This window comes from Leptonotus elevatus, chromosome 13, assembly GCF_054856555.1.
Source record: "Leptonotus elevatus isolate MCC_2025b chromosome 13, RoL_Lele_1.0, whole genome shotgun sequence".
NCBI lineage: Eukaryota > Metazoa > Chordata > Actinopteri > Syngnathiformes > Syngnathidae > Leptonotus > Leptonotus elevatus.
In genome coordinates this window covers 22456258-22465042 of record NC_141251.1, presented here as the reverse complement: position 1 = coordinate 22465042, position 8785 = coordinate 22456258, and the positions used below count along the sequence as shown (strand labels likewise).

At 40.5% G+C, this 8785-nt stretch overlaps 1 protein-coding gene across 1 annotated transcript in view; it reads right to left on the bottom strand.

The window, feature by feature from the left end:
* wipf1b (WAS/WASL interacting protein family, member 1b) overlaps window positions 1–7910 on the bottom strand; it is a 21694-nt gene extending 13784 nt beyond the window's left edge. Inside the window, exons 1-2 of the mRNA XM_086092557.1 lie at window positions 7781–7910; window positions 7592–7700 (exon numbers count right to left, since the gene is read on the bottom strand). The gene's annotated coding sequence lies outside the window, so the exon portion shown is untranslated. The remainder of the gene's footprint in view (window positions 1–7591; window positions 7701–7780) is intronic.
* Between the last annotated feature and the right edge of the window lie 875 nt (window positions 7911–8785).

Sequence of the window (8785 nt, the reverse complement as noted above, 5' to 3'; positions counted from 1 at the left end):
TCCATTGCTCTGGACTGTTGACCCTAAATACTTAAACTCCTCCACCTTCTTGGTCTCTTCTCCCTCACTCTTCTACTTGGGTCCCTCCCATTCACACACAGATACTCCGTCTTGCTACGGCTAACCTTCATTCCCCTTCTTTCCAGGGCAAACCTCCACGCCTTTAGCTTCTCCTCCACCTGTTACCTGCTCTCACTACAGATCACAATGTCATCTGCAAACATCATAGTCCATGGAGATTCCTGTCTAACCTCATCTGTCATCATGTCCATTAGCATTGCAAACAAGAAGGGGTTCAGAGCTGATCCCTGATGTAGTCCCACCTCCACTTTGAACTCCTCCGTTACACCTACAGTACATCTTACCACTGCCTTACAGTCCTCATACATGTCCTGCACCACTTGAACATACTTCTATGCTACTCCAGACTTCCTCATACAAAACCACAGTTCCTCTATGGGCACCCTGTCGTAAGCTTTCTCCAGATCTACAAATACACAATGCAGCTCCTTCTGACCTTCTCTTTACTTCTCTATCAACATCCTCAAAGCAAATACTGCATCTGTGGTACTCTTTTTTGGCATGAAACCATACTGCTGCTCACAAATGTTCACCTCTACCCTCAGTCTAGTTTCAACTACTCTTTCCCATAGCTTCATTGTGTGGCTCATTAGCTTTATTCCTCTGTTGTTGCCACAACTCTGCACGTCTCCCTTGTTCTTAAAAATGGGCGCCAGCACACTTCTCCTCCATTCCTCAGGCATCTTCTCACTATCTAGGATTCTGTTGAACAACCCAGTCCGAAATTCTACTGCTACCTCTCCTAGACACTTCCATACCTGCACAGGTATATCATCAGGGCCAAGTGCCTTTCCACACTTCATCCTCTTCAATGCCCTTCTCACTTCATCCTTATTAATCTTTGCTACTTCCTGGTCCACAACAGTCACCTCTTCTACTCTTCGTTTTCCTCATTCATCAACTCTTCAAAGTACTCTTTCCATCTTCCAATCACTCTACTGGCATCTGTCAACACACTTCCATCCCTATCCTTTATTACCCTAACCTGCTGCACATTGTTCTCATCTCTGTCTCTTTGCCTTGCCAACCTGTATAGATCAGTCTCGCCCTCCTTACTATCCAACCTAGCATACAAGTCATCGTAAGCCCCTTGTTTGGCCTTTGACCCTATTACTTTCACCCTACGCTGCATTTCCCTGTACTCCTGTCTACTTTCTTCAGTCCTCTCAGTGTCCCACTTCTTCTTAGCTAACCTCTTTCTCTGGATCCGCTTCTGCACCTCCTCATTCCACCACCAAGTCTCCTTATCTCCTTTCCTTCTAGATGACACACCAAGGACCTTTCTCCCTGATCACATTTGCTGTAGTTGTCCAGTCATCTGGAAGCACCTCCTGATCATCCTCTCAACTCCTTCTTGAAAGTCATACAACACTCTTCCTTTTTCAGCTTCCACCATTTCGTCCTCTGCTCTGCCTTTTACCGTCTTCCTCACCACCAGAGTCATCCTACACACTACCATCCTATGCTGTCTGGCTACACTCTCACCTACCACTACTTTGCAGTTGCTGATCTCCTTCAGATTACACCGTCTACACAAGATGTAATCTACCTGTGTACTCCTACCTCCACTCTTGTAGGTCAGCCTATGTTCCTGCCTCTTCTGGAAGAAAGTATTTAGGACAGCCATTTCCATTCTTTTTGCAAAGTCAACCACCATCTGTCTTTCTGCGTTCCTCTCCTGGATACCAAACTTACCCATCACCTCCTCATCACCTCTGTTTCCTGCACCAACATGTCCATTAAAGTCTGCACCAATGACAACTCTCTCACTTCTAGTGATGCTCTGCATAATTTCAACAAGGTCCAACCAAAAGTTTTCCTTCTCCTCCAGCTCACATCCTACCTGTGGCGCAACCCACTAACAACATTGATCATCACACCTTTGATTCATAACTTCAGTCTCATCACTCTATCTGACAACTCCTCCTTCACGATAACTCCACTTGTACTTATATAATTGTGAGGACATCCGTAGACATAATGCATTTCCTAGCCCCTTCACCTAATCCCAACCATCAAAAATTATTGCCTACCCCCATTCCTTACCCTAACCTCAACCATAAGCCAATTGAAACCTAAACTCTAAAACCAAGTCTTGACCCTCAAAAAGAGGTCTTGAATTGTGAGGACTGGCCAAAATGTCCTCACGTCACAAAAATGTCCTCAATCTGTTGGTTAAAGACGTATTTTGGTCTTCACAATGGAATATGTACAAGTACACACACACAAACACACTTTAAATTTTAAAATAGCTATTTGTAGAGAGTAAAAGATACATGCAGAAGTGTTACTTGAAAGGCATTTGAATTTCCTTTAGGAGGCAAATTCCGTTTCTTTTTATTTACTGAGCCACATCAGCACCTCTTTAACTATGATTTTATTGTACTTCAGAGGTGGGCAGCGAGGCCCCGGAGATCTGCAGGTTTTGCATGTTGCCCTTCTCCAACACGGCTGATATATGATCAGATCATCAGCAAGCTCTGCATAAGCCTGATAACGATCCTGCTGATTGGAATCAGCTTGTGTTGGAAGTGAGAAACCTCCAAAACCTGCAGGACTCCGGCCCTCGAGGACCGAGATTGCCCACCTCTTTTGTACTTGCTAATATGATGATGTCACCACAAGACTCATACTGTCAACTAGTTATGGGCAGCTTCGCTGCTGCTTGCTCAGCAAGCAGGCACATATTACTATCCTAGGAAAATGGGTTTATTATGGGCAGCTTCGCTGCTGCTTGCTCAGCAAGCAGGCACATATTACTATCCTAGGAAAATGGGTTTATTGTTGTTTTTTTTATATCATCTTCCACTGATTTTTCCGCAAAAATGCGGCCCGTACCGTAGATCGCACCGGGACAAATGAGGTATCAAACGATGCGGCTCGATCTGACTCGCTGCGCTATTATTTTTCTAGGAATTCCGAATTACCATGGCGACGCAATTCCCCAAAAACTCCCCAAAAAAGTCAGATAGGAATGAATGGAGAAAGGGGGGGACAAATTACAGATCAAGCACCTTTTTCCAAGACACGCTGCGCGCGCATACATTAACCGACCGATATGAATTTTAGCTCATTTTGTTGCAATTTTTCTCATCTTTAGCTCATTGTCGAAAACAATTTTAAGAAATGAAAGCTCTTTCCCTTGTGCGGGTTCAAAGACAGTGAGCAAAGGGGAGACAAATAGCCTTATAACATTGGTGTGTATTGCGTCGTTTAGAGTGGAGCAATTAGCCTCATAGTGAAGAGAGGCAAAAAATCTATTTCCAAGTTTCACTTCAACTCGTCACCATGGCCACAATCTTTGCTCACTAGACATCAAATTCGCACATTTTGTAGCCACAAGTGTCTAGTTTCTGACAAACCCACTTTTATTTGGCTAAGGTGTCATTTAGTACGTTTATTTTCACTTTAAGCGAGGAGAAATCTGACTATTTCGCCTCTTTTTCCCTAACTTTTCTTTTTAACTCAACATTATTATTATTTTTAAATTAAATTTAATGGACTGCTATTTAAATACTGCTTTTTTTTAGCTTTTTTTTTTTAGCTTTTTTTTTTTTTTAGCTATTACAAGTGCTACTACTAAAAGTCCTACTACTATACTACTAATACTACTATTGCTACAAGTATTGCGTCTTTCCACCTTGCAAGAGTCAGCAGGCCCATTCAAAATTTCCGCGGAAATTTTTCTAGTTATGAATAAAGTTAAGGGAACACGAAGAAATTTGTGTAGTTCATGCACAGCATAACAGTATACACATCCACACATCTATATCAATTTATACCGTATCCAGTATATGTTTGGAAGTTCAGTGCCCATTTTTCAAAGTGTATCAGCATTCCAGAATCTCTTAGAGGACAGGAAAAGTAGGCTGCTGGCGCAAACGATGCCAAAAGAGAGCTACCATACTCATGCTTGAAATATAAATGCAGACATGGAATATCGCAAGTGTTGAAGAAAAAAATAAATCAAAAACAACAACTCAAACATGGTTCCGGAATGTTGTAGTTGCTTGACTGCTTTTTAGACATTTTCTACGTGGAAGGCATACGCACACTTTTCAACTTTTACTGATGTGTGTTACATAAACAATACTGAATACTCACACTCAGTAGTGCAAGAAACATGCAAATGAATCAGTTGGTTTTGTTGGTTCCTGGTTTATGAGGGGTGAGGAACTCATGGATGGTACCATTATCCTTATGACAGGGGTGGAGGGCGCTTCCACTAATGCCATCAAATGATCAACAAAACTAGGTGACAAATAGCGTTCTCTCGTCTCTACACTGGGCATCTTCAAAGGGAGTACTTCATTTGAGATTTATGATATTATTTGGTCATCTTCTTGTTCCTTCTCAATCAGGTATCTTCAAGAACATATTTACATGTATAACTTTCTTGAGGGTTGAGGTCTTGACAAATATCAATTAGGTATCCTAAAAGAGTGACTATCTTTACTTTATTTTGTTTTATTGAAAATTTTTGCTGACTACCCTTTCATCTACCCGTTCCTTCTTTGATCCTCTGTTCTTTTGCTCTTCCATCACCAAAGAGACACACTTATGACCAATTAAATAAAGATCCTCTTTTAACTGAATGCAACAAGTTACAAGCATACTGGGAAGTGTGTGGCTTTCCAATCGCTCCAAAATCTTGTGGCGTTAATACACTTGCAGGATCATTTTAGGGTATGATTTAGATAATAGGTGTCAAACTCTGGTCCTCGAGGTTTTCCTCTTCCAACACAAGCTGATTCCAATCAGCAGGGTCGTTATCAGGCTTATGCAATGCTTGCTGATGAGCTGATCATATATCAGCTGTGTTGGAGAACGGAAACATCCAAAACCTGCAGGATTGCGGCCCTCCAGAACCAGACTTTGACACCTATTATTAGATCAATTTAGACAGACGGACAGACAGGTTAATGGATGGCCAGACATATAGACAGCACATCCTGGTAACTTTCTTCCTAATTTTATATTTTTCTCAGAAAGCATCCCATTATTATTAATGTTCAAATGCGGATTCTTTCAATTCAACATTTTTTTTTTATAGGGAGTTAGAATTTCACTGTTTTTGCCACTCTAGTATATAATTTCCAGAAAAGGATTAAGATTAGGGTTAGACCTAACTGCAAAAACTTCATCTCTATTCTAAAAGCTGTAGTTCTAAAATTACAGTTTATATTTATCATAAAGGTTTGATTATGGTTAGGGTTTAGACTATGGATTAGTACTGTATTAAGGTTTATGATTAGGGGTAAAAGGTATGGGTACACTTTAACTCAAAACTTGATCAAGTATGACTAATTTAGAAGAATAAAAGCACTACTGTAATATTATGGTGTAAAGCATGTGACCGTGGAATATGTCTGAATGTGAATAGACATCATTATGTCTGTATCATGTGTTGTTAATGTGAGCAGACACATTGAGATCTCCTAACCATCTCCTGTGTGCTAACTTTGGATTGGGTTTGACTTGGAGAGCCAAACCAAATGTGTTCTACACTCATTTGTTCCCTTCATCACTTTACAGTCTTCCCGACCGTCCGATGGAAAGAAAGTGATGGGAAATGCTTCAGCAGACTGAAACAATCTAAGACAATTTTTCCGGGAACAACTAGTGAGGAATCCCAACAACTCGTCACAAAAATGTGCAAATAACACGAGGACGTTGTCAGAAAATTCCACAGTCGATTAGTATTTCAGTTCCAATTCAGTCGATATGAAATGCATCGGTGTCACTTTTTTCAGACAAAGTACTTTTTCAAATGCAACTCAAGGAAGAAGATGACAAATTGAAATGACACATTTTTAGTTAAACTTTTTGGTTGTTATTAAACTTTGAGATTTATCAAAAGATTTAACAAAAATTGTAATGTATAGAAAGGGCACAAGGCTGCAGTTTTGTTTTTGTTTTTTTGTTTTTAACTCATTTGTGCTTTTTGTTTACATTCAATTATCACAAATGCTGACTTTGCAAATTAGAAATTAAAAATGGCAACAACTAGAATGAAATTACCATGAAATTGAAGACCCCGTGAAATTGACTTGAATGACACTTTTAAATTAACAGTGCCTTTCTGGATGGGGTACAACAGCGAGATAACTTGATGGCAATTTCTAATGTGCAGAAGGTGCCTAAGGTAGCTATCTTTTTTTCTTATTTGTAGAATGTCTTTTTTGTTGGTACAGCATGGTAATTGATGATAAGATTTTTTGGGGGTGGTCAATTTAACTTCCACCAATGGTCTTTTTGCACATTAGAAATTGCAAACAACCACAGTGAATCTTAACGAAATTAACTTGAAATGACACTTTTTTTTTTTAAATCAACAGCAAAAATTTTCATCAAGATAAACCTTTGAGATAAATCCTAAGTTTTTATGCCAATTTCTCATGTGCAGAAACTGCACATTAGCACTGTTGATTACACCGTAATTTTTGCACTATAATTGGCATACATAGTCTCATTAGAAATTGCAAACAACACCAACCGCAATGATACAAAATGCCTATAAGAGGTCACAATATTGCTTTAGAATGATACTTTTTGAGTTTCTAATTTGTGCAGAAAGTGCACATTGGAAATGTTCATTAGAATGTTGCTGACTTTTTTTTGTAATTTCTGTTTTGATTACATTTCTTTTAGTAACACCATGATAACACTGATGACAACTGTGGTTTTTGTGTTCACTATAAATGCCATAGTCTCTTTGCACATTAGAAATTGCAAAATGCAACAAACATACATATAAGCCTTCGCCAATTTGATTTAAAACAATAGATTTAAAATGTCACTTTTAAGCTAAAAGTAAAACACGCTAATGCGCCGTGGGAAAAAAAAGACAACCGCCATTTATACCAGGGGTGGGCACATTCGGTTCTCGAGGGCCTGAGTCCTGCAGGTTTTGGATGTTTCCCTTCTCCAACAAAGCTGATACATGATCAGCTCATCAGTAAGCTCTGCATAACCCTGATAACGATCCTGTTGATTGGAATCAGCTTGTGTTGAATAAGGGAAACCTCCAAAACCTGCAGGACTCCGGCCCTCGAGGACCGAGTTTGCCCACCTCTGATTTATACTGTGCACAAGGACATTTCATTAGGCACACTTACACAATCCAATGAAGAACGCTTCCACTGTAGCGGGTGGTCTAACAACATTTTTAATCACTGCACTGCTCTTCCTTCCATTAGATTAGACACCGTGTTATTATTTTATTTATTATTTTTAAGTTCTTTATCTCCAATGTTGACACAAGGCGCTCAGCTGGAAGAGCGTTTTCTGTCAAACAGGATGCACACACACATTCCACGTATTGATGGGCATGTAGCAAGCAGATGTCCTTATATAAAGACCTCTTTGAGCAAGATAATCAAAACCAAATGTGAACACATGCAGCTCTCATCCAAACAAAACAGCTCCACGCACACTTTCTTAAAAACTCATTTTCGGGCATTTTGTAAGATGAAGTGGGTAAAAAGAAAGGGAAAGAGCACCAACCAACCTGGGATTGCAGCCAACAAACACGCCTCACTGAGCTCTCGAAGCAAGTAGTCCCCTGCTTCTTCTTCTTTGCAGTAAACAATCCCCGCAGCCCGAATCACTGCCAGCTGCTGCTTGAAGGAGGAGGAGGATGACAGGTCTCCATAATGTGCGCGCTACTTCCTCACTAACGTGCCTTTGCGTTACTCACCGATGCACGAGCCAGGAGGCGTCACGCAGCGTCAAAGTGCGAAAGACGTGTGAGTGGGAATGTGTGTATGTGTTGAATGCATGCGGTCAATGGTCAAGTATGCAGAGGGCGGGGACAGCTGCTGCTCTTCCTCCTCCGCCTCCTCCTCCTTTCCCCCCTCATTCTCCTTCTGCAGAAGCGTCCATGCACACTGCGGCCAAGTCGCCCCTTTTGTGCTGATTTACTGATTTATTATATGAGCCAGTTTATCTATTTAGAACGGACACGCTGATAAAGCAATGCAGTGGAACAACACAGTCCAACTACTACTTTTTAAAATCAAGATTCTGTGTTTAGTATTATTTTAATTCTCCTTACAGTAAAGTAGTAGGGGAGATTGGGGTAAGTAACGCCAATTTTTACTTGAAGTTTTACGCAAGGGGATTACAGGAATGCTTTCAACTAAAATATGTTCATATAGTTTAGGATATTGTTAGGGGCGTAATAGAGCTTTCTGCCACTTGGCGGCAATAAGGCAAATGTCAGTTACTGACCTTTACACAATAAGTAGAAAAGGAAACCAAACAGCAAAATTCGCGACTAAGTATTAAAAACAAAAAACTATGGTGATGCCTTACCTCACCAAAAGACGACTTTTTTTCCATAGTTTTTCCTGTGGTAAAATCTATTACCTGCAGTTATTTTTGTGTTTTTGATGATCACATTATCCATCCATCCATTTTCTTAACTGCTTTTCCTCACAAGGGTCGCGGGGGGGCGCTGGAGCCTATCCCAGCTGGCTTCGGGCAGTTGGCGGGGTACACCCTGAACTGGTTGCCAGCCAATCGCAGGGCACACAGACGAACAACCAGCCACACTCACAATCACACCTATGGACAATTTTGGAGTGTTCAATTAACCTGCCAATTTGATGAAGTCAGGCTTTGAAATGGTGAAAAATCCAAACGACCTCTTAGTTGAATGTGCTGAAAACAGGTACGCATTGTAGTCCAGAAATTAGTATTG